Consider the following 26750-nt stretch of genomic DNA (forward strand, 5'->3'; position numbering starts at 1 on the left):
AGGTCTTAATGTTACATGCTGAGAGATGCCGTAAAAGATCAGGCCACCACTAGATGGCGCTCACCAGAAGTTACGAAATCGCACTCTCGGTCTCTTGCTCCCTCGGCTGCCGCCTCGCGTTCATCCGGATCCCCGCAGCTGAGGCGCGCCAGCCCAGACCCCGAAATTACAGGGAGAGCGATCGGGCGGGCCCGAAGCGCGGCCCAAGAGGGCAGAGAAGCGGTGGGCGGCGCAAGCGCCGGAGAAGAACGGGAGGCGGAGGAGGAGCCTGGGTGGATTATGGCGTCATAGCTGCCTTGGGTGTATGCGCGTTGGGCAGCCCGGGTTGCTGCAGTAGCAGAAGAAGCTGCTGTCGGGTGCGAAGAAGAGCCACATCCGACGGGAAGGTGAGGTTGCAGCCGCAGCTCCTCGGACCTCAAAAGGGCCACGAGCCACTCCAGCATGTCGCGCAAGGCTTGCTGAGGAAGCTGCGGCTCCTCTAGTCCGAGCGGGCGCGAGGTAAGGCGGGCGCCCTTGCAAAAACGGGATCCTTCCCTTCTTCCGCTGCTGCTGATCGCCTCCCGCGCTCTCGGTTGCAAACGCCGCTTCCCCGAGGAGAAGAGGGGAAGGGTGGGAGCTCTGCAGCAAGAGTCCCAGCCAAAGAGGGTGAGGGGCGGCAGGGAGGGGTAACGGCGGCGGCGGCGGCGGCTTCAACGCCGCGTCCTCTCCCTCGCCTTGCTTTGCGAGGAGCTGTCAGATAAACACGAAGGAGGGCGGTGGGATTCCGCGCTGCCCCGCTTCTGCTCAGAAGGGGCTGCCCCCCCCCCCCATTGTTCGGTTTTGTTTGGGCAACTTGGGGTGGGTGGGTGGGTGGAGGAGACCGGCGCGTGACGGGTTCTTGCTTTGCCTCGGCCCGCCGATGCCGTGGGGGCGGGGGGGGGAAGGACATGTTTAACCACCACGGATGTTCACGTCTCCTAGTAGGAGGGATGCTGATGTCTTTCTCTGGCGTTTGGTGTGTGATCCGATAGCTGCATTTTGCCTGATGCAAACTGGAGGGCGTGCGCCGGACAGGATTTAATACAAATAAAAAAAATAAAAGAGGAGGAAGAGAAGATGGTTGTATATTGGCAGGTTCGGGGCTTTTCTTTTCTTTTTTCCTAGGGCCTCCAGGGTTCTGTTTTGCAGAATGAGCTACCGGGAGTTCTTGCCCCGGAGCCAGGCTTTTCCTTCATTAATCTGGTTTCTTGGCATGGAACGCGATTACATGATACGTTCCTGATTCATCTGTGAATTGAGACCTTTAAAAGGATCGACTTGATATCTTCCCAAGATAGCCCTAAATCTTACCACAAAAGAGATTTGTTAAAACTATTTCACACAGTTCACGCCTTTCTTGTAGAGTGCTAGTCACCCAGGAGCTGTTATAAAGACTAGCTTAATTTTAGGCTTGGGTTACTAATTTTAAACGATTGCCCACACGGTCTACTTTTTACCGTGCCTCAGCAAAAAGACCCATAGTATTGCTCATCTCTGGCCAATCTCAAATGAGAAGGTGCTGTTGCTAGAAACAGTTCCTTCTCTTTTCCTGGGGTCTACTGGGGGTTGGGGTTTATCTAAAATCTTTCTTGAATTGTTGGTTTATTTTTGAACCTTGATCTGACCCTTTTTAAGTGACACCAAAGCTCCGGATGACTTGTAATATCTCACCCTATCTTGCCTTGCCCTGGTGCTTGATGTTAAGTTAATTTCATTTGTCAGTTTCAGATGTTTCTGCTTTTTAGCATTACAGTAGGATTTTTAGGATTACAGTATTTCTATTTGTCAGTGGGAATATCAATCTCCCAGTAGAACTGCATTTGATTTTACATTATATTGATATTGCTGTGTTTGAACTTAAGGGGGGGGGGGGGAAGAAAGCTGCAAGGGAATTGTCTAGTCTCTTTGGCAGCCAAATATAAATGGACATGCAGGCACAGAGCCCAGTAGTTTGATGGGAGAGGCTGGTCCATCTGGAACCCAGCAGTTCACTGACCTCTGGAGGGCCATCCTCCAATTGCCATTGTCCATGTGAAAAGTCTTTTCAGTTGTTAGGAAGATGCTTCCATTCTTCAAAAGCACCTTGAATCAGCTTCATCTTGCCTTAGCAATAGGTTGGCCACAAGATGGAGGTTATAGTAGTGTGGGCAGGATCATAGTTCAACAAACAGAACAGGCAGCTGAACTTTTGTCATACATGGAGAAGATCTATAGAGATCAATGTGGGGGGGATAAACAGCTCAATTTCAGTTGATTTGGTAGGTCTGAGTATGCCTTGCGTGGGCTTCAACCCAGGATCATTAAAAAGAATACATATTTTTGCTGGAAAATAGAATACAAATGCTATTGATGCTTCCTGAAACAACTGAGCTTTAAAAATAATGTTAGCCAAACTTTTAATGAAACCATCCTGCAATAGTTTTGAATAGAATAACTGAGGTGTTTGCAATTTATCTTTTTACATTTTATTTTGTTAAAGACACAGCTATACAAATACACACAAACAAACAGTAACTGTGTAAAATAACACAACTATTGATATGTAACTGTACAAGAAGTTACTCTCTGCTACAACATGCTCATGATTATGCAAAAAACTGAGGGTTGGATATTCTCTTAATATATACCATAAAACTAGATTGTATTGAAGAAAAATTATTTCTGTAATTAATATTCCTGCTTAGCTTCTCCTGCTTAATTACATTTTCAGCTAAGGCTATATTCCATAGTCTCTGGCTGTTTAAATATCCTGCTTCATTCTTCATAATTAAGTTACAATATAGCTTGGCAGGAGACAATAGCTCTTTATTTGATGCTTCTATATACAAGGCATTATATGGTGATAATAAAGTCAGTATTAGGGAAGGGGCTATCTCTTTCTGAATAATCCTGCAAAATAGATAGATAAATAGAGAGATAGCTGGAGATAGATAGATAGATAGATAGATAGATAGATAGATAGATAGATAGATAGATAGATAGATGATAGATAGATGATAGATAGATATAGATATAGATATAGATATAGATAGATATAGATATTTGTTTTCGTAGATTTTCACGGGTGTAGGTATGCTGGTTTTGTTGTATTCGGGTCTTTTCCCGTGTAAGGTTGAGATTGTCTTTGCAACGTTTCGGCAGGATCTCACCTGCCATCTTCAAGCTGTGGGCTTAAAACAATCTCAACCTTACACGGGAAAAGACCCGAATACAACAAAACCAGCATATATATATATATATATATATATAGATAGATAGATAGATAGATAGATAGATAGATAGATAGAGATAGAGATAGAGATAGAGATAGAGATAGATGATATAGATATAGATATATAGATATAGTTATATAGATCTTTTTAAATGAATAAGCTTTGCCACCTTATATGAAAGTAAGCACCAATCTATCAGTTCTCCTATGACATAAATTATACTTTTTAAATTACAATCTCACTGAGAGGAAGGGCAGGGGGAACACTAACTATGAATGATTTTGAGATATATTCTGTTTTTGGCAGATACAGTTTGGGTTTGTTTTTTTTTTTGATGAAATATACAGTCAACTCTTCCAAATAGTTTCATCAATAGGTTCCAATATTATTCTCCAAATATTTTTAATGCTAGGAATTTATATACTTATCGATCTTTGAGACCAAAACTTTTGCATTTTTATCATATTGTAAAATTAATTTCTGTGTAATCATTGTCTTTCTTACATCTGATTTAACCTTGGAGTTAGAAATAAAATATACTCATGTTATGTTATTATGTAAAGCCATTAAAATTAGCTTATTTTAGATCTTTGGGATTGTCCTTTACTATACAGACTCTTTAATCAGTAGACACCTGCTGAATTACATTGTTTAGGATCAAAGATTGTCTGATAAAATAGATTCACTATTTTATTCTTTGCCTAGTTTAGCTTTAAATTTAATAGTGATAGTACTTTTACAAGTTCTGTATCACATTTCTTGTCATAATTATGCTAATTGTTTGTCTACCATTTTAAAAGGCCATTTTAAATTAGGCACATATAGCCTCCTTATGTTTATAGATTGCAGACTTCTGTGCTGTATTTTTTGCTTCCATATATATGATTTTTTTCACTGTATGTTATAATTTTCCTGGATGTCATTTGATAACTCCTGGAATTGTTATCTCTATCTAAGGAGGAAATTCTTTTAATTGCAGATCTTTCCCAACCAGAAGTATTGTAATCTAGATTACTTATCTCTCATCCTGATAGAAATAAATCTTGATGAAATTAGCTGTGTTTATCCTAGAAACCTTTTTTTCCCCAGCTGCAAGACTGCCACCCACCTTCTTTAATCCTGGTTTGCTAAAGGGTTTATTTGTGCATCATGTGTTTCCTCCTATTTATGTTGAACTTTATATAGTTGGATTCTTTGCATAATGCAAACATGGCAGTACATGTTTGCTTGTAAAAATGTTAATCTTATATTTCCTGGTAGCTGATAACAGCTTCAGGAGGAGATGTTTCATACATTAGAAATCAGTGGTGGGATTCAAATTTTTTCACTGCTGGTTCTGAGGGCGTGGCTTGGTGGGTGTGGTGTGGCTTGGTGGGCATGACTTGGTGTGCATGGCAGGGGAAGGATACTGTAAAATCTCCATTCCCTCCCCACTCCAGGGGAAGGTTACTGCAAAATCCCTATTCCCTCCCGATCAACTGGGACTCGGGAGGCAGAGAATAGATAGGGGTGGGGCCAGTCAGAGGTGGTATTTACCGGTTCTCCGAACTACTCAAAATTTCCACTACTGGTTCTCCAGAACTGGTCAGAACCTGCTGAATATCACCTCTCGTAGAAATACTAATCTGTGAAATACCAAATAAAGCTATTCCTGCCTGCTGCTCTTACCTTAAGTGCTAAATTCTCTGCCATTGTTTTTTTCTCTTTACTCATCTGTTAAAAAACATTAAGATAACATTTCTAAAAAAAAGTTTTGAATTAATTTAGAACTACCATACCTTAAACAGATGAGAAATTTAACTTTTTTTTTTTTACTACTAACAGCACTGGAATATATTCAGTAATCCGTGCTTTCCTTGAAATGGAATTAGGTCTATATTTTTTATGGATTATGTAATAATTATATAGTCGTCCTGAAAGATCCCTTGACACCCAAAGTGGTAAAAGAGGAAGTGAAGAAGAAGAAGGTCCTGAAAGAAATACATCAGGAAAAATGAATAGCATCTTATTACAAATATACATTCAGAATAAAGTAAACATTTATTTAATATCTTCTTTATGTGTGTTTTTGTAAGGTCTGAGTAGAATTAGCAGTAATGTACTCCTATAACTCAAAAGGCATAGTATATATGTGCTTTGGTTGCTTGTCAGAACTATAGGTAAAAGGCAACTATGTTTTTTATAGGCAGTCTCAGCCCCCCTCAGCAAGTCATGCATTCTAGTTGCCTATGTTGGACAGGCCTATGATGCACAAAGGAAGTCGCAATTATCATAATTGGGTAACTGAGGAAGATTGCCATGTCACCTGCTGCTCCAGACTCTTGCAAATATCTCTTCCAGAGAATATATTCTGTAAATGAATTTGTATGATTGCTTCCTAGGAGAGAACATTATATACTTGCTCTGCTATTTGCCTATTTAGGTAACTGCCATTAGTTGAGGAGAAGCAAACATATCCATTCATGTGGAAAACTAGTACTGCGTCACTAGTTGAACAAGGGATTGGAGGGAATCCAATGAGGGAATATTTGCTTCTCTACACAGAAAGATGTTTTCCATTGTTTGAATTAAACCAGACTGTGTGTCTGTTGTGTTGTATCTGTCGAGTCTGAAGAAATGTGTATAATTTGGTTTAGTTGTTGTGAAGTGAGATAAAAACATTTGGCATAAAAGCTTCTAACCAGCTAAGTTTAAGAATTTGGCTCTGCTTTTGCCTAATATTGTAGCTCTGTAATAACAAAGTGCTATTATTTTCCCTTTCCTTCCACTCTTGTGAGCAAAGGCTTAAAAATAAGGAAAGTATGATATTTTAAATTGAGAATTAATTGTATTTAATGATGACAAATGAAAATCGAGTAATAAAATATATTTCTTAAAGTAGTATTTCTACTTTGCACTTCTGCTTCTGAAACTGAATTCTGAAATTCAACCAATTTTTTTTTAAAAAAATATTTTGTTAACAAACATATAAAATACACACGCACACAAAACTTAGACGTAGAACACATTTACACAGTACAATACAAACAGGAGCTTCCTGTTCTTTCTAGTAGCAATTATCAATCGATAGCATTCACCTTATATGATTTCCCATTCAATTGTATTTTATTTGAGTTTCACCATTCTTAACTGAAATGCAACCAATTTCATTGCATTTATTTTGTACAATGACAATAATGGCTATACCAGGGGTGTCCAAACTTGGGAATTTTAAGACTTGTGGACTTCAACTCCCAGAATTCCCCAGCCAGCTGGCTGGGGAATTCTGGGAGTTGAAGTCCACAAGTCTTAAAGTTCCCAAGTTTGGACACCCCTGGGCTATACTATGCAGTGAAACACATGTTGCAGAATTTGTGGGAATACTTATGGTGGTATTCAGTTCACATCCATGCTCTGATCAGGACTCTAGACCTCTTTACAAGTAGTCCTTGACTTATGACCAAAACTGGCACTAGAATTTCCATTGCTAAGCAAGGTGGTTGTCAAAGTGGATTTTACAACGTTTTTGTCATGGTGGTTTAAATGAATCAATGCAGTTAAATGAATCACACAATCATTAAGCAATTCCAACTTCCCCCATTAACTTTGCTTCTGGGAAGCTGGCTGGGAAGGTCACAAATGATGGTTGTGTGACCCGAGGACATATCAATCATTGTAAATACATGTGGGTTTCCAAGCACCTGAATTTTGATCACATAACCATGGAAATGCTGCAAAAGTCATTAAGTGTGAAGACTGGTTCTAAGTCATCCTTTTTCAGTACTGTTGAAACTTCACTGGTCATTAAACAAATGGTTGTAAATCAAGGACTACTGGTAACTCCTTTTTTTCAAATGAGCAAGTACTGGAGCATAGAAAATCCCCCACCCCCCAATTTAGTATTCTTGTACAAGATTTATAGTGATTAACAATTTTTATTTCAAGGAAGTTTGTTTGAACACAGTGCGTGTGAATTGGCAAAATCACATTGCCCTGAATAGTTCCAGAGATACCGTACTGACTTTTGTTTGCAATGCTGCTTATCTGTTTAATCAGTGTTAACTATAGAGTGAAGACATTATTCCAGTTTTAAACAATGAACTTTCAATTAATTGTTAATTTTGATGGCCAGGAACAGTTCACAAAACAGAACGGCAAAGAAGATTATTAGAACCTCAGCAGAAGTATGAGGTGTCTGTTCTGTGATTTCCTAATTATTTTGAAAGATTGTTTTCTGGTTGGGAAATCAGACTGATGTGTTTAGTAAATGTCTAACTATGAGACATTAAATTTGTATTACGGTACTTTAATCACGATCTCTCTGGGTAGATTAGTAGAAAACAAGATTGTGCAATTCTGTAACAAGTTACGATTATTGTCTTATTTTTGTGCAGTTTTAGTTCAAGTGAGACAACTTGTGACTTTTTGATCATTGTTTCAGAGATGCTTCCTTACCAGATCCCTCAATAGTGGCAGAACTTCTAATGCACTTAAAAGTTTAAAGTTCTTAAGAATTCAAGAGAGATATTCAGAGATGTACCTGTCTTGAAAGTAGTCCCTGTTGAACTGTATAGCACAGTCAAATATCAGAGCTGATTGAAGAAATATTTTATGAAATTTTGATTTATGTCACAACATGCTTTGTAATAATTTTATGTCATAAAATATTTTATAAAATTTGCCAAATTTCAATTCCAGGAGAGTCATGGATCTGACTTGGGATTCATTCTGTAAGTTAGCCTTTTTGAGATACCTTTGTTTACAAAGTTTTGGCTTATGATATACCATTTCACTCAGTTAAAGGTTACAGACACAATAATTGTAATAGTATATAGATAGCTTCTTTCATTTTTCATAACCATGCCTGTTATTGTGGCTAAATTGCTATTGCAATTATATTTGCTGTTTTGCAAGAAATTATAGCTATAAATTTGACTCTATAGTTTCTAGAATGCTCTTAGCTAAGGCAAAAATAGTAATTAATTTATTTCCTTCCTTCCTTCCTTCCATTTCCAGTGGAAAAGAACAGTGGGAGCTTTCCTAGCTTGGATGTTGCTGTAATACCCTGGGTATTTCATATTTGCCCAAAGCTCTGTTAAATATCTTAAAATAATCAGGTGGGCATGTTCATATTGTATAACAGCCCACCTTCAAACCATATTTCCAATTTTAGCAGAATAAGCAGTAATATAGTCAGATGAATTTAGGCCCCAGATTTAATGTACTCACTTGTGAGATGATAAACCATATACGGTATATTATTCTTTGAAAATGTGAGTCATTTGGAAAAAATAACAAGTCAAGCTCTATTAAGTATGCACATGCCCCTTTGACTTTCCCCTAATTAGAATGTGGTTTCAAATAGAAGGGGAAGAAAGATACTTCAGAGAATAATATCATTCCTATCAATTTTGTTCTCAACCCAGAAATGATCAACATGTCAAAGGATATTTATAAGAATGTTGATGATGTCACTGGAAGTAAATAAGCCAAATCATTTAGGAGGCCTCCACCTTCCTCTAGTGCTGAATATTTGCATAAGAGGGTGCGGACACTCAGTTACAAGTTACCCATATTTTCATATGTCTATGTTTATGGGAGTTGAGTAGGAGGTGAAATATATGCTTAGGGCATTTGCTAACTTCTTTCTCTTAGTTCATCAAAGCCTGTATTGTCAACCGTGATAAGCAGATATTTCATGCAAAAGTTATCTACAGTACTTCTTTTTGGAGATTCATGGACTTGAATCTCAGACTTTCTTGCGTGGAAAACATACACCTGCTCTGCTAATAGGTGTTATAAATTCATTGTTTCTTTTTTTTTAAACAAAGTTTTATTGGTTTTTAAGAAATAAAAAGGAAAAAGGTGCTGGGAAAGGTTACAAATTTTGGCAGTTGCAATATACGGCAGGTGTCCCCTCCCCCCATACTCATGGTATACATTTAAACAAAATTCAGTACAAAATAACAATATTTAGTCAGCATATAAATTCATATAGTAGTTTCAATCAATTTATGTCAAGCAAATTTTTTTGTTCATTTTTGTGATCTGAGTTTCCTTGGTGTTGCCCCTTCTCCCCCCGCCAGCAGAGCTCCGGCCCCTCCCGTGTCCTGTATGTCTGTTGTGAGATCATCTGGTTTATCTAGGAGTACTTTGTTTTTTTCCATAAAGGCCTGAGTCTCTATGGTTGTGTTAATTCTAACTCTTGTATCCTCCCAGAATATTAGCATACCTTCAGGCATCAGCCATCTGAACCACACCCCCTTCTGGTAAAGTTTCTTCGCTAACTGCGAATAATTTTTTCTTTTCTCCCTCACATTCTTGGGGATCTGCTTCAGAATGGTTATCTCTCTATCTTGGTATTTCAAAACTTGCCCCCTTTGTGCACTCAGAATTTCATCTCTTGTAGTCTTTCTAAGAAACTTAATGTTTACTTCCCTGGGTACATTGTGCGTTCTAGCATATGCTGAATTTACTCTATAAACCAGGTCGAATTCCCACCCCATCTGTTGCTTCTCTTTCTGAATGTATTCAGCCAAGATGTTTGTCATAATGTCCCTTAAATCTTCATCATCTGTCTCAACCACATTTTGAAATCTAAGAAAAAAAGACATTCTTTCAAATTCTGTTTTCATCTGGTGGGTCTCAAGTTCTTTGTTCCCCCTCTGCACCCCTTCCATCTCTCCCCTCATCTCAGCCGTCCCCCCCTCCAAAAGATCCAGTCTCTGTGAATTTTTACTGGTCTGGTTCTGGTTCTCTTTAAGCTCTTCTTTCATCTGCTTCAGTGGACTTTTTATCTCCTCTTGTCCCTTTAAAATTTGTTGAAACATTTGTTGAAAGTCCGTCTCAGTAGTTTTAGGCTGCGTCAGAGATGTTATCGTTGATTGTGTACTGGGACTGGATGTTGCAGATGTCGGGGCAGAGGAAGCAAAGCCCGGCTTCCCCGGGGGTGGTTTTTTAGGTGGCATTGTATGAGCAATAAAGAGTTCAAAGTCAATACAGAGAGAGATCAATCAGGGTGGGGAAACCGCCAAGAGAGTTCGAGAGACAAAAGGTCCAGGCAGGAGGAGATTTTTCTAATCACAATTTCTGGCGTTAGAGAAATAAGTCCTTAATCCAGGGAGTTCAAAGCAACAAGAGATTTGTCTGAGTCGCACGGAGACAAAGACAGGAAGCCTGAAGTTCTGTAGGTGGAGTCAATTTTCACTGTTTATAAAGACAACGGAAGTGTGCCATCTTGCCCTGCCAGTTTCGGGGTTAAGAGGCATAACAGAAAGTTTTCAAAGTTCCAAAAGTTTTCAGATCATCATTTCATTTGCAGGGTTATGATCCAAAATTAGCCCTTGCTACGAGCGTGGAATCATTGGTTGGCTCTCTCCCTCCTCCTCCACCAGGGCTGAGAGCAGAAACAGTTTACAGCCGCCTGTCCGAGGGGGGGGAAATCCCCCTCCCTCCAGCCGCGCTTCTCCAAATCAAGTTGAAAACAGTTTTAGATATAGCTGGCAGTTTCTTTAAAAGCAAATAAAGGAATGGGAAGAAGTTTCCACCTCACCGCACAGCAACCGCGTCCTTCAGATTGCTCATTCTTCCAGCAGCCTCCTCACGAAGGCGCCGGAGCGCCTCCCCATCATGCTTCCTGGTGCCTAGGGCGATGCGGGGGGGCACCTGGCCGCCGCCGACTCAGGGGATCCCCTGCGGTGCCGCCCCCTCAGCAGGAGCCTCTACGGGGCATCCTGTGCCCCCCAAGGAGTGAGGGGCCCACCAGGAGAGCGCGGGGCGAGCAAGGCTTGCCCGTCGCGATCAGCCGCCGGAACCGGAAGTCATAAATTCATTGTTTCTGACATGCATGGAATATATGAATTTTGTGACTTCCTTTTAATAAACACAGATATTTCTTCTATGTTTTAAAATGAATTGTGGCTAAGGTACTGTTGCATATTTAATAAATAATATTTATATGTTATTTCTGGTTTTGGATAAACTAAAAGAACCATGGCTATTATAGTAGCCTAGAGCCATGGAGATGATAGTATTTGAAAAAAGCAATTTTTCTGGGGTCTCTAAACCATTGTGTTAAGCAATATAGTCACAAAGTCCCTTAAATTATTTCATTATGACTTCCAAGTTTATTTTGTTTCTAGATTATTATTTTTTTAAAGCCATAGTTGAAGCAAATATTTTTAAGGCATAGTGTGATGCAAAAAAGTCTGGATAAATTGTTTTCTTTTTAAGATTAATCAACTAAATGAATTAGTGCTTATTTTAAACTCTGTCGTTCTTGAATAAGTTGTATATACTTGGAAAAATATGAGAATTATTCTTTTGGCTAAAATAAGAGTTCATTTCCCGGACACATCACACTAAAAGCTTACAAATGTGACATGGACCAGGTTTAATTCTCTCTTCTACCTTACCTGCTGTATTCCAGCCCTTAGTCCTGTAGAGAAATTTAAACAATTCAAGATTCTAGAAGAATAATCTTAAAAAGAGAAGTAGAAGGAATTCTATTCTACATTTAATCTGAAATTGGGTTGGTGGTAGTTTTTGCAGTATTTTTGTAGATATGACTAATAGCTTTTGATAGGCCTGTGTCAGTGGTGGGTTTTCATTTTTTACTACCGGTTCACTTATATGTGCACAACGCTTCTGCACGTGCGCGAAATGTCCGGGTGGGTGGGTGGAGTCTCCCACCACCACCACTACGGGTTCGCCCGATCCGGGCTGAACTGGGAGCAACCCACCTCTGGCCTGCGTGCCATGAATTTATTCATTTTCTTAAAAATTCATTTAACTAGTTGCCAACCCCATGGGCATTGGATTTGTAATGTTTTCTGCCTTTAATTTTGTTGTGTGAAGTATTTCTGTTGGTTGTGTTGTATTTAGTAATACTGAATTTACCATAATTGAATATCTTAAAAACAGCAATGGTTTCGGAAGAGGAACACCTGTTTCATAAAGATCTTGAAATTACATAAACTTGTAGTTTTGAAAAGCTTTTTATAGTTTCCTTTCTGTTACTGATGAGTAATTTTAAGAGTCATGAAATAAGAATTTAGGTCCTTTTTTGGATTAGTTAGGAACTAGTTAAAACAGGAAGCAAAAGTGAAAAAAAAATACTGTATATAATTAACATAATCATTTTTTAAGCTAGTTAAATGTCAAATATGTATCACTGTATATATTAAGTGATATGCCCTGAAGTAAAAATCTCTAACTTCCCGAATAACTGATAAGTTGTTCTTGAGTTGGCCCAGTCTAATTAGAAAATACTGTATATATTGGTTTGTTTATATATTTTGTTACTAGAAAGTTATGAAAATAATAACTATTATTATTTCCTATTAGTGCTTTTGCATATGGCATTCAGCCATATCTGGATCTCTGTACTTAGTTCCAGTTGTCTTTTTATGAACACATGGAGATAGATGAACCTGAAGAAAGAGCATTTGGGCCAGCTGGAGAAGGACACAACTGAGATTTCTAAAATTATGAGGTCTAGATACATTCCCCACTTCTCCAGAATAATTTGGGCTATTAAGTGAAATGAGTAGTAAGGCTTTTAGAAGAAATTTAGGGAAATGGCTGCCTCAAGGTATGGTTTAAAAGCTGGCTTTTAAAGTTATTAGACCATCTTTACAAATGACGGTCATGACAGAAGCCTAAATTTAGTACCATATGTGTCCTCACTGCAACTTCTGGAAGAGTAGAGATGAAGTAGATGGGTCCAATTGCTTTGATGTTTGCCTTGGAGAATTTGCAGAAGATGAACTAACCTAGAAGAGCTACTCCTGTGAGACATCACCATGGTGAGATAAATTAGTTCTGTAGCATAACTATTAAACTACATCTGAAAAACAGATGGGTTTTTTTCCCTATATAATGCCTCCTCTCAAGTACTAAAATAATTTAAAATTTCAGAGTTTCTTGGCAGTTCCACCCTATGAACAGCTCATTTACTTAGCACAGCGATGGAGAACCTTTTTTGGCTCACATGCCATAAGTGGGGGGAGTGCAGGGGGGTCATGTGCGGGCGGGTTGCACCCATAATACAATGCGCAACCCCCCCAGTGTACATGCATGCACTACAGGCACTCCCCCCATTTTTACATGCTTTTTTCGCCCTCCCCAGGCTCCAGAGGCTTTATAGGAGCCTGGGGAGGGCAAAAACAGCCTTCCCCGCCCCCCTGGACGCCCTCTGGAGGCGTCAGGGAAGCCTCCGGACGGTCCCTAAAGCCTTCGGAGCGCTCAAAACGACCCTCTGAGCAAACCGAAAGGCTTTAGGGACTGTCCGGAGGCTTCCCTGACGCCTCCGGAGGGCGTCCGGGGCGGGGGCGGGGAAGGCTGTTTTCGCCCTCCCCAGGCTTCTATAAAGCCTCTAGAGCCTGGGGAGGGTCTACAATTTTGGGGAAATGAATTAATATAAATACCTGAAATGTATGAACAGTTATTGAACTATTCAATGACATAGGTCTAAAAAGCAGAACTTGCCTTATTTATTTGATTTCTTAGTCCATTCATACAAATGGGTGATAAGGTCAGCTTTATATTTCTTCACCTTGAGAAGAGAGAAGGAACAGCAAGCTCTTAAAATGAAAAGATCATTCAATCCTGAGAGGAGACTTGAAAAATGAAACTCAGAATGCCCCACCTTGGTACTGTGTAGTAGAATAAGATGGAATGGAAAAAAACCTGGCTTTCAAGTTACTTTATTCCATACTACAATAAAGAGCATTCCTATCATGCCTGATTCTTGACCTTGCCTGCCAGGCACTGAATGACTGACAGACAAGATCTGACTTTGCTTTTGAAAAGTGCTAGTACCATCTACCATGGCTTTTGTGAGGGTGGCAGATTTTGCTGCATTAGCCTTCCCAATTTTGATGTGATTGCTGGTTTATTTTTTAAGTGAACTAGTAGAACCAGTTAAGAGTACCAGAATAAGGTGACATATCAAATGCTGAAGTCCTGAACCATTATGGCATTTGATCTGATTCACATTTTTTCCCCTTTTCTACTCCCATTTTATTTTTCCATTAAAAGAGAGTTGGAACTAAATTATACTATCAGCAAGATGCTTTATGGATACTGAACAAAGCAGAACAAAATTTGGAATGGCGGGAGAAGTCAACCAAGGAAAGATCAAGTTAGAGAATGAACTAGATCAGTCTAGGACTCTAGGAGGTTACAAAGAAAAACATTCCAGGAAAAAGTCCCACCAGTGCATCCCCCTGGGAGAGGTAGTTGGACTGTGGTGTTGAATGCTGCCAAACACTCCATTCTTAGCTCCTCCTGGTCACATACCTCTAAGTATAATATACATTCCCATCATGTACTTCATAATCCACACATAGCAATAGCTCTTAGACTTATATACTACTTCACAGTGATTTTTACAGCCTTCTCTAAGCTGTTTACAGAGTCAGCATGTTGCCCACAACAATCTGGGTCGTCGCTTTACCTCAGAAGGATGGAAGGCTGAGTCAATCTTGAGTTGGTCATGTTCAAACTCCTGGCAGTGGAATGCAGATACTGCATTCTAACCACTGTGCCACCACAGCTCCTATCCACATATCCACAAATATATAAGATGCAGCTCAAGGAGTCCACATTTAAACAGAGAGATAGTAATATGAAAGGGTACTTTGCATTTTCATTTTTTAAAAGATGACCTGTCATTGCTGTTGGTTCTTGAGTGGAAGAACAATATATCCTTTGAGGAAAAATGATTTACAACAATTTCAAGTACTGTATATGCATAACTCTCCTTTGCTTGAGTTTGGAACGTGTTTCCTGCAAAATAGTCATTTAAAAAAAGAGTAGATATTTTTGGAGAAAACATAGTTTCCACAGAGAATACCAGTCGTTTTATAAATATGACTTGTGACAAGATCAAATCTGTTTATTACATTGGGAATTCAGCCACTGTACAAGAATTCTTCCTCTTCTGCTTCCTGCTAGCTACATCCTTTTACGTTCTCATGTGGGTTTGCTATGCTGCACAAACTAGAAGAAAATTTCCAACCTGAAACCGATTAATTGAGTTTCAGGCATTTGTGACTCTTAACCACCAACGCTGAGCTTGTTGATCAGAAAGGTCAGCAGTTAGGTGGTTCGAATCCCTAGCGCCACGTAACAGAGGGAGCTCCTGTTACTTGTCCTAGCTTCTACCAATCTAGCAGTTTGAAAGCATGTTCGAATGCAAGTAGAAAAATAGGAACCACCTTTGGTGGGAAGGTAACAGCGTTCTGTGCTCCTTTGGCGTTTAGTCATGCTGGCTATATGACCATGGTCTTCGGACAGCGCTGGCTCTTCGGCTTTGAAACAGAGATGAGCACCGCCCCTAGAGTTGGGAATGACTAGCACATATGTGCGAGGGGAACCTTTACCTTTACCTTATGTATAATTGTATACAGTATTAAGGATAGTTAAAATTAATATAGTCATGCAAAACTGAAGAATTTAAAATTTAAAAACAATTATTACAAATGAACAGATAAATAATACAACACAATACATTTGTCCAGTAAAATTTGACCTAGTAGTTCAAGTATCTGCCAGAAAAAAAAGCAATATAGTTATGGGAACAGAAAAAAAAGGGGGATCTACATAAACAAGCCTTGTATTTTATTTTCCTTGTTGAAACACGATAAATATCAGTAGCATAGAAAGAACTTGACCCCCCAAAAGCAGGCAGCTGTCAGGTCCAGATATACCGGGATGCTGGTTTTGGTGGAAGGAAGGACGGGAGTAATGGAATTGGTCTGTATATGATGTTTCTGCTTCTGTTTCCTGCATTACTGTGCTAATCTTTATGTGAAGTCTCTGGTTTTTGCATTACTGCGTTAATCTCTATATTAAGTCTCTGTTTCTGTTTCCCTGCAATAATGTAGTGTGGGAAGGGTTTGGTTAGCATTGCTTTAAACAGCTGGTTTTAAATGAGAAGCTTCAGTTCTTGCCTAAATTTCTTGTTATCACAAACCTTCCAATAAAAGCTCCTTTTCGAACCATCGGAGTTTCAAGTCCTGCTTTCTTGAGAAGATTGGAGAGGCAAGACCTTACAGCAGCATCTAAATACAATAAGTAAATCACTAACCCTCAACACTTTCTCTTTAATTCAGCATGCCTCTCTTTACTTCTGTTGAATTTGAATCCCTTTGACATCCTGGATCTAAATCCATTGAAAGCTTTTAGTGGTGATTTCTGGTACTTGGAATTCTGTCTGGAAACAGATGGGCAATTAGTGCAACTTGGGAAGAATCAACATGATGTGCTAACTAAACACTCATTGATGGCTTCACAGCTGGTATCTGGCAACTCTCACAATGCAGTCGCAGGTAGAATACACAGCTATAAGCCCATCTGGATGTAAGTAAAAAATGCATGTATGTTCTCTTTTTTAAAAAAAAATCAACTTCTTTATTTGTTTATCAAATATATATATAGGTGCCCATCTCATGAAGGTGACTTTGGGCATTGAAAGTTTTTGAAAATCCTTAGTGTTTATTTTGGTGCTTTAGTTTAGTTTTCCTGAATAGAATAATTCCATTGGCTCTTGCTACTAAAAAAAATGTGTTGCTGTTGATGATGGCGATTATGGAATTAGGGTCCAATCAACATGGAGATCATCAGTGAAGAGAAAGTTTAGTTTAGATACGAATAGCTTCCAATTGATCTAATTAAATTGCCCTTCAGTGTTGAAAATATACTTGATGTAACATCTATTTTGTGTGAAGGGAAATACTGCCTGGATAGATGTTCTGATGGATGTTCTGTATGCAAAAGTGACTTTGGACTTTCATTTCCTTTATTCTCTGCTATTGGGCTCAATCCTTTTTTCTCTAGTGATTGGGAACAGCATTTTAGTTTCTCCTCTGGCTGCCTGGCTTTACATCAGTGAAAACCAATTTCATATTTTTGTGATTATAAGAAGAATCTGATAACATTATCAAACTAGTTAGAGAAGTTTAACTTGGCAAGATATCTTTTTATTAGCAATTACCCGTTGAATGCCAGTGTCAATGTTTGGCAAATGTCTGAATAGATGAATGAAGAATATAGCTTTAGAGCTGTATTGTTTTAGCAGGACAAGAGGTAATAAGGTACAAGTCTGAAGGGATGGTTTCCCCTAGAATCAGTAGGAGGGGTTTTGCATTTTGGAATGTTGATCGCTAAAACCTAGACTGTGCTCAGTTTGTATGTGCTCAGTTCTGGTCGCCACGATGTAAAAAAGATGTGGAGACTCTAGAAAGAGTGCAGAGAAGAGCAACAAAGATGATTAGGGGACTGGAGACTAAAACACATGAAGAACGGTTGCAGGAACTGGGTATGTTTAGCTTAAGAGAAAGAAGGACTAGGAGAGACATGATAGCAGTGTTCCAATATCTCAGGGGTTGCCACAAAGAAGAGGGAGTCAAACTATTCTCCAAGGCACCTGAGGGTAGAACAAGAAGCAATGGGTGGAAACTAATCAAGGAGAGAAGCAACTTAGAACTGAGGAGAAATTTCCTGACAGTTAGAACAATTAATCAATGGAACAGCTTGCCTCCAGAAGTTGTGAATGCCCCAACACTGGAAGTCTTTAAGAAGATGTTGGATAGCCATTTGTCTGAAATGGTATCGGGTTTCCTGCCTAGGCAGGGGGTTGGACTAGAAGACCTCCAAGGTCCCTTCCAACGCTACTATTGTATTGTATTGTATTGTATGCTTGGAATTAACCCCCCCCTCCCAAATATTATAGGACACTTTTGAATTTATTTCAAAGAATAGTCAGATTAGGACTAATCTGGACCCTAACACACACACACACCCCAGATAGCCACACTCACCGAACTGGCGGCGAAAATTTTTGAAACCCACCACTGGTTTAAGTTCATGTACCTACATGGATATCTTGAATTCCCAACAATGATTTCTTTTCCATGTCTTGTTTTATATGTGTGTGTGTGTGTGTGTGTGCACGCCTGCCTGCCTGCCTGCCTGCCTGCCTATCTCCAAGGTGCTTTTGTGGTTTGTGGTTTACTTCAGAGCAATATAGAAGTATTGCATTGCCTTAGAACCTAATGCACGTTGATAAAATGCTGTGTCTGCTACCACTTGTGTTTGCATGATGATCACTGTGGATCCAAGTCAGTACCTTTTTTTCCTCTAGAAAAGTTTTTAATTTATAGACAGTGCTGTGGACTAAAATGTAAGTGTTGAACTTTTACCTATATGCGGCTTTGACTGTAGTCATGGTTCATAAGCCTGTATCAGTTGCTTTGAGGTTAGGTGGCACTGCCTATGCAACATGGTGTCAAAAATGAAATACATTATTGTGAAGTCTCTTCAAAAGTTAATCTATTTTTGTTACAATTTTGGTTTGTTTGGGTTACCTTTTCTTCTACTGATTGCTTTTCTAGTTTCCTTCCTCTTTATAATGGCTACATTAACCTGTGATAGCCTCCCTGACTTCTAAATCTCTATCTCTTGTAACTATTCCTCCTCTTAATGTGAAATCTGCTACCCAGTATGATCCATAGGAATTGCTCAATAATAAGAGGGTGAGTTTCCTGAATGTACGAGTAGGAGTACCTTGGACTCTATATTAGAGTTGTATAGATAATTGCAAATACTTCTAGAATATATGACAGTTTCTATAAATTCTAGGTGTGTCTTAACTGCATACTTCTAAATTTAAAAGCTGGTGGTTTTTGGTTTCATTATATCATTGGTTTCCTTATTGTTATACTCCTAGATGTATTTTTGTCCATCTTTAAGCCTTTTAAAAACTTCTGGAAAACACCAGGTGTCTGAAGAATGTTGCATGTTTGATTTTTAAAAATTACTATAGATAGCTGCATTTTATAATTTTCCCTGCAAGCCTTTCAAAATAAATTCTGCCCAAAGATTACTAGACTTGTTTTCAATGGTAACAAAAATAGAATTAATGTTCTTTAGAGATGTACTGTATGTATGAATTTATCTATCTACAGTAAGTTACAAATAAAATGTGAATTATATGGGTGGCATGTAGTAAAGTGGCAGCATGTAGTCAGCATGTGCTTATTTTTATTTTGGTGGTTTTTCATAAAAATAGATCAGGTTTTTGGTGAAATATAACCATCAAAAATATCTGGAACCTGAACAACATTGGCATTGACAAAATCTCCAGTGGTCAAGTTGCAAAAGTTACTTGGAACAACATCTTGTGACAGAACTTTTAATGCCATCCAGCAAACAGTGTCTGCTATCCTATAGATGCCTGGGAAGGATTCAATAGGTGGATAAGCATGCCAAATTCAGTCTAAATATCTGACTAACTGTGTGATGAACCATAATAATGTGATTGTGCCACCAAAATGGAATTCATGTGTAATAATGATTATGTCAATAACAATAGATACTGATAGTATTAACAGAAAATATGACATTGTTGTATGTTAACAAAAGAGAGGTAAATAACTTACAAACAGAAAAATAACTGTGTCTAAAATCAGTGTCTTTGTCATCTAAAATCAGGCCACAATACCATGCTTCAAGTAGAAACTTTTAACAATTTGAGGAAAGGAGAGTTTCTGCCCCTTCCTTCCTGGCTTCTATCACAATAGTTCTTGATTGCAGCAAATAATTTGGACTTTTTTTTTCAATGAAAGTTATCCAAGAAAAACATAATTATACTATTCCATCAGGAAAGGTTCCTCTTGCACATATGTGCTAGTTGTTCCTGACTCTAGGAGGCGGTGCTCATCTCTGTTTCAAAGCCGAAGAGCCAACGCTATCCAAAGATGTCTCTGTGGTCATGTGGCCGGCATGACTAAATGCCGTAGGCGCATGGAATGCTGTTACCCTCCCACCAAAGGTGGTTCCTATTTTTCTACTTGCATTTTTTATGTGGTTTCGAACTGCTGGGTTGGCAGAAGCTGGGACAAGTAATGGGAACTCACTTCATTACATGGCACTAGATATTTGAACTGCCGACCTTTCTATCAACAAGCTCAGCATCTTAGCCACTGAGCCACTGCATCCTTGCTATTCCATACATGCCCAGTAATAATGAAAAGAGAAGGAGTAAATTTGCTTAAGTCACTAGTGTGCCATATAGGTGTAACCTAGTTTAACATTCGCCCTAAATTTGGGATGAAGGCTAAATGAATTCATTATGAGACATTTGATGGTATGGAGAGAAATCTACAAATGGTGATTGCTTTTATTCCTGCAATTTCTTACTGCATATACAGTAAATGAGTACAAAGATATAGTGATTCATTAATGTCCGTTTGAAAAAAACCTAAAAAATTTAGAGGCAGAAATACTTTATATCCTGTGAAGACAGGGGGCAAAATCTATTGTGGTGCCTGTTTTATGGAACAGCATCCCTCTGAGGAGCAGAAAAGCTATTTTTCTAGAGATGAAACCTAACTGCAACTACTATAGAAGTTACTGGAAAGCTCACAACAAAGGCATAAAAAATACAAGGCACAAATTCAATTAAAAATAATGAATATTCCACTAAAAATGAAGGTTCTCTTTTTATATGTCATAGCTACAAGTTTTTAAACAAAACTACTATTTATGATTCTTTTTTAATCACCTAACTGCTGTCTAGCAATGCGCCTTAATATAAAACTATGCTTTATGACATTTCTTAGGGGTAGGGGAATGTTCTGAGCTCTCAACAGAATGGACACAAATGCCTGGATTTCAAAAGAGTAAGAAAACAGCACATTTTATTTATTTCTGAAATTTTGAGAGCCACGATCTTGCCAGCATATTGAGTGGCTTACAAGTAAGTGGATTAAAAAGGTATTTTAAAATCACTCATTAAAAGATAACCATATCAAGCAAGAAAAATATTATTACCCACTTATTATTAGCATAAACGTCATCCATGGGGGAAATATTGGGGTTTTCTGCTCCTCAGAGGGATAGCTTCTATGAAAGTTTGCATATTATTTGGCTTTGTATTTTACTATGTCAGGGACCATGTACAACACTTTAAAATTTTTGATTTAACAATTCTGGGATATACAGTTTTAAACATGCATTTAAAGATGTATACTCTTGGATAGTTCTATTTCCTAAAGTTATTTATTTTTAGTTTGATACAGGTAATGAGCTACCAGGCTAGGGGGATATTTCCTTTGAGTTAAATAAGCAGCTGATTCAAAGCTGAATTTCTGAAGAGTTATCAATATCTGTAGAATTTGGAAATATGAAACAATCCGGTGACTCTGCAGCCCATTTGCAGTCAAAGAGTAGCATTTCTGGAAGGTGTGCGGCATTTTTCTTTTGACCTGGCCTAGTTTTTGAGAAATCTCCCCAAAGGTGTAAAGTCAATTTAAGTTTGATTGTCAAACTTAATTTACTTTTTTATTTTTTGCAGAAATGTGGGTCAGTATATTTTCCTTTAAAAACTGAGGTCTGCTTTTGAAGATAAAGACATGGGTTGTTGATCAGGTTTCTATATCTGAGGGTCCACAGATCCTATCATCCCAGATTGGGTTGGGTGATGCAGGCTAGGGATAAACTCATTTTAGACAACATGTTGTGGAAGACTGAGGTATAATGCTTGTGGCTGTTCTCTTCTGTAAGACACAGAAGAAACTCCTGATGTATGATAGATATCTCATTAATTAAGTTTCTTTTGGTCCTTAAGAGAAAAAGATTGTAGTGTGTTTAAATGTATATTTTTCTTGTTTATGCTTTTCAAGCGTTGTAGTAAAATGAATGTTCTGAAATTTATCCTTGAACTGTCCTAGATTGCCAGGCTCTGTCACATAAAGATTTCAATAATTTTTGCAGAAAAAAACACATGAATGTTGGCTTGCTTGCCGTTTATACATTAGAATTGAGTTGCTTCTGACAGCTCCACTTTCTTTTCTCTTTAACTATAAGGAACAGCTCTGTCCTTTCCTAAAAGACTCTTTTAAGGGCTGAAGTTGATGAGAATCAGCACTTCTCAGGCTGGACTTAATTGGAATGGAAATATTGTGCAGGTGTTCCCAGTCTAGGCCAGAAAAAGACCTGTTTCCATGGTCTCAGAAAAGTTGGAGGGAAAGGCCTAGAATAGGGCTGCCCGACTTTGGCAACTTTTTAATACTAGTGGACTTCAACTCCCAGAATTCCCCAGTCACTCCTGCTAGACATACCTGGCCTAGAATTTAAACTGTGAAGCAGCTACAATTATATTGGCTTTGATTTCTGTGTTCTGCAATAGGTATGCCTTCTCTATTTATAAGGCTTTATCTTGTCTGCATTAAAGCATCTGGCCATGTTGCATCAGTGAATTTATGCAGCAACCAGGTTCCTAAATATGGCTAACGCTTCTGCACAATCAAGATTTATTGCTTATGCTGGGCGTAAAATCTGATAACTGAAAGAGAAGGAATAAGTACAGACTTGATAAGATGAAAGAGAAATAATAGAATGAAGAGAACTTACATCGTAATGTTTTATAGAAAAGCTTTATCTTTAAGTGAAACATTAAGATTTATGTCAGACTTTATACAAGTCTATATTTGTATGATACGAGATATGAATACTAGGTTAAGATTTATTTTGTGTTATTTTGTTTTCATGTAAAAGATTGTTCCATATTTGGGGCCTAGTTAATACATTTTTTATAGTGAAAAAGTATGGCATTTTTCTCTCTTTCTTTCAGTAATTAAAATTATTTGACTTGGTAAAGCCATTGTGAATTGTTTGATTTAGTGAGTATTACATGATCCATTTTCCAGTCCTTTTTTTTTTTTTGGATATGCATATCTTTGAAAGTATGTAACCCAATTCTTACCTTTCCTGAAAAAGTCTCCAATCTATCAGTAGCATGTGAAAATATACAACTTACCATTCATTGCTTTAAATAAAGTCACAAAAATTCTTAGTAGAAAATGTATATCTGAAATCTCCAGGATGGTGGCCATGGCTAGGTTCCTAACCCTAAGTACTTTTTATTTTTTTAAAATAAAGTTAGCATAACAGACAGCAGCTTCCAGTGTCACCATTATTTTTAAAAATGTCTTTGGGTCTCAGGTGGCCTCATAAGCTTTCTAGAAGATAAGCAATTATTGACAGTAGTTATTTCTGGAAACGGATCTGTGTCTCCAGAAAAAAATAAAAATAAAAAGAGACAATAAGTCATGTTTTACAGGAGGAAGTAGTAGAAAAATTGATAGGAACCATTCTGATAAATTCATTGCTGTTATAGATTGGATCCTTATGGCCAGGGGTGGGTTCCTGCCAGTTCTAACCACTTCTATAGAAGAGGTTCCACAAATCTACAGTGCCATTTAGAACCTGTTCGAGCTCCCTCCCCCCGCCCGTCCAAACATCATCAAGATGAAGAGCAAGAGGAGGAATTCTGGGAGTTGAAGTCCACAAGTCTTAAAGCTGTCAAGTTTGAACACCCCTGGGTTTTTTAAAAAAAGGGTTAGGGGTGCAAGGGTCTTGTAACTTGACAGCTTTAAGACTTGCGTGCTTCAAATGCCAGAGTTCCTGGGCCAACATGACTGGAAAAGGAATTCTGGGAGTTGAAGTCCACAAGTCTTAAAGCTGTCAAGTTTGAACACCCCTGGGTTTTTTTTTAAAAAGGGTTAGGGGTGCAAGGGTCTTGTAACTTGACAGCTTTAAGACTTGCGTGCTTCAAATGCCAGAGTTCCTGGGCCAACATGACTGGAAGAGGAATTCTGGGAGTTGAAGTCCACAAGTCTTAGAACTGTCAAGTTTGAACACCCCTGGGTTTTTTCTCTAAAGGGTTAGGGGTGCAAGGGTCTTGTAACTTGACAGCTTTAAGACTTGCGTGCTTCAAATACCAGAGTTTCTGAGCCAACATTTTGATTGCTAAGCAAGAGCGTTGTTAAGTGAGTTTCACCACATTTTACAAGTTGGCCACTCCCACCCAGTCACATGACTGCCAAGCCACTCCCATTCAGTCACATGGTCGGCAAGCCACTCCCACCCAGTCACATGGCCAGCAAGCCACCCACCCAGTCACATGGCTGGCAAGCCACTCCCACAAAGCAGGCCACACCTACAGAAGAGGTTCTAAAAAAATTTGAAACCCACCACTGCTTATGGCCAACATTTTACAAAAAATCAAGTACCCAAGCACTCTAACTGTATGAGTAATTCTTGTCACACTACAAAAAGACTAAAGTACCTTGGTCAGCATTTTACATAATAGATACATTCACATGTAAGGATTTAGAATTTAGATCCTTCATTTTATATGTAATTTTATGCAGCATGCCAATAAGTCTATTACTGAAAATATCACAGTTGCTGAATGCAAGTTAGTTTACAGAAAACAGTACAGCAAAACTGTTAGATATTAACATATATCGTAGCAAGTCTCCTCCAAAAATAGATAAGGAGATAGATAAGTTAGTGGAGCAAGGAATCCTTGAGCCGGTGGATCACGCGCGCTGGGAAACTCCCATTGTGACCCCAGTCAAGCCAGACGGGTCAGTCCGCATCTGCGCGGACTATAAATGCACAATTAATGTCGCGCTACAACAAAGCGCATATCCTGTGCCAGTAGTACAACACTTATTGCACTCGTTGGGGCCAGGAAAGATATTTGCTAAACTAGATATGGCACAAGCTTACCAGCAATTGCCCGTGGATAGCGCCACAGCGGAGGCCCAAACTATAGTGACGCATAGAGGGGCATTCAAATGCAACCGGCTACAATTCGGTGTGAGCATTGCTCCAGGTCTGTTCCAGAGCGTCATGGAACGGCTGTTGCAAGGGATACCGGGAGTTGTTCCCTATTTCGACGACATCTTGGTGTCCGCTGCAAACGAGGAGCAATTATTAAAAAGAGTCAGAACTGTTTTGGCCAGAATCAGGGAGAAGGGTCTTCGCCTCAAAAAGGAAAAATGCCAAATTGACGTGCCTAGCGTAGAATTCCTGGGATATAGAATCGATGGTCAGGGAATACACCTCACTTCAAAGAAAATTAAGGCGATCCAGGACGCCCCCACACCACGTAATCAGAGTTGCAGGCCTTCCTCGGACTACTTAACTTCTACAGCGTTTTTCTGAGACAGAAGGCGACCGTTGCTGAGCCATTACATCGACTACTCCAGAGGAACGCAACATGGAAATGGGGACGATCTGAAGCAGCAGCTTTTGCCGCAGTAAAGCGCCTGCTCACCACTGACTCGCTGTTAGTCCAATACAGCCAGACGCTACCGCTGGTATTGACCTGCGACGCATCACCTTTTGGAGTTGGAGCAGTCCTCAGCCACAGGATGCCAAACGGAAACGAAGCACCCATCGCCTTCTACTCCCGGACGCTTTCATCGGCCGAAAGGAATTACAGCCAGATGGACAGGGAAGCGTTAGCTGCTGTAGCTGGAGTAAAACGTTTCCATGAATACCTCTACGGTCGCGACTTTGAACTGATTACAGATCACAAACCGCTGTTGGGACTTTTGGCGGGAAACCGCCCCACACCAGTCTCTCTTTCTCCACGCATGACCAGGTGGACTGTTTTCCTGGCCGCGTACTCATACAAGCTAATTCATCGACCGGGTTCCACTCTAGGACACGCAGACGCACTCAGCCGTTGCCCACTTCCGGACCTTTTGCCAGACCCCACTCCCGAAGTACCGGTGCTGCTCATTGACTGTTTGGACTCAGGACCGGTTTCTTCCTGCGACGTTGCCAGGTTCTCCTCAAGGGACAAGTTAATAAAGCAAGTTCAAACATGGGTTTGGAGGGGGTGGCCGAAGGGAAACGTGGGCCCGGAATTCAAAATGTTCTGGTCGAAACGGGACGAGCTCTCAGTGTTGCAAGATTGTTTATTGTGGGGGGATCGAGTTGTTATTCCTTATGCATTGCGTAAAGATGTGTTAGATGCGTTACATGTCGGGCATCCGGGGATCGTTAGAATAAAGGCATTAGCTAGAAGTTACGTGTGGTGGCCAAACATGGACAAAGAGATAGAGGAATGGGTGGCCACTTGCGATCCATGCCAGGAATCGAGACCAGCACCCCCGGAAGCGCCCGCCACAGAATGGGAGAAGCCAAAAGCACCCTGGTCGCGAATACACATCGATTTCGCAGGGCCAGTCCAAGGTCAGACTTTCCTTATAGTTGTGGATGCATACTCCAAATGGCTAGAAGTAGTCCTAATGACTTCAACCACGGCAGAGGCAGTCATTAAGGTTCTACGGCGACTTTTCGCCACTCATGGCCTGCCCGACCTCCTGGTCTCCGATAACGGGCCCCAGTTCACGGCCATGCAATTCGAAACGTACTTAGCAGGTCAGGGAATTCGGCATGCCCTCGTCGCGCCATTCCATCCAGCATCAAACGGACAGGCGGAGAGAATGGTGCGATCCGCAAAAGAGGCCCTCACTAGGATGGGTCCAGGTGATTGGCAAACACGCATTGATCATTACCTCTTAATTCAGCATATTACCCCCAGCGCAACGACGGGTAGGAGCCCCGCTGAACTACTCATGGGCCGCCGTCTATGGTCTCACCTGGACCGTCTTCACCCAAATTACTCTGCCACAGCACCCCCAGACTCCACAAGCAAAATTCGGAGCTTTA

At 39.7% G+C, this 26750-nt stretch overlaps 1 protein-coding gene across 5 annotated transcripts in view; it reads left to right on the top strand.

Annotated features, from left to right (window-relative positions):
• The first annotated feature begins 296 nt into the window (after positions 1-296).
• INPP4A (inositol polyphosphate-4-phosphatase type I A) overlaps positions 297-26750 on the top strand; it is a 104027-nt gene continuing 77573 nt past the window's right edge. For all 5 annotated transcript variants that reach the window (XM_081948196.1, XM_081948199.1, XM_081948197.1 and 2 more), the window contains exon 1: positions 297-498. The gene's annotated coding sequence lies outside the window, so the exon portion shown is untranslated. The remainder of the gene's footprint in view (positions 499-26750) is intronic.

Source organism: Natrix helvetica (assembly GCF_964273705.1).
Source record: "Natrix helvetica genome assembly, chromosome: 3".
Lineage (NCBI taxonomy): Eukaryota > Metazoa > Chordata > Lepidosauria > Squamata > Natricidae > Natrix > Natrix helvetica.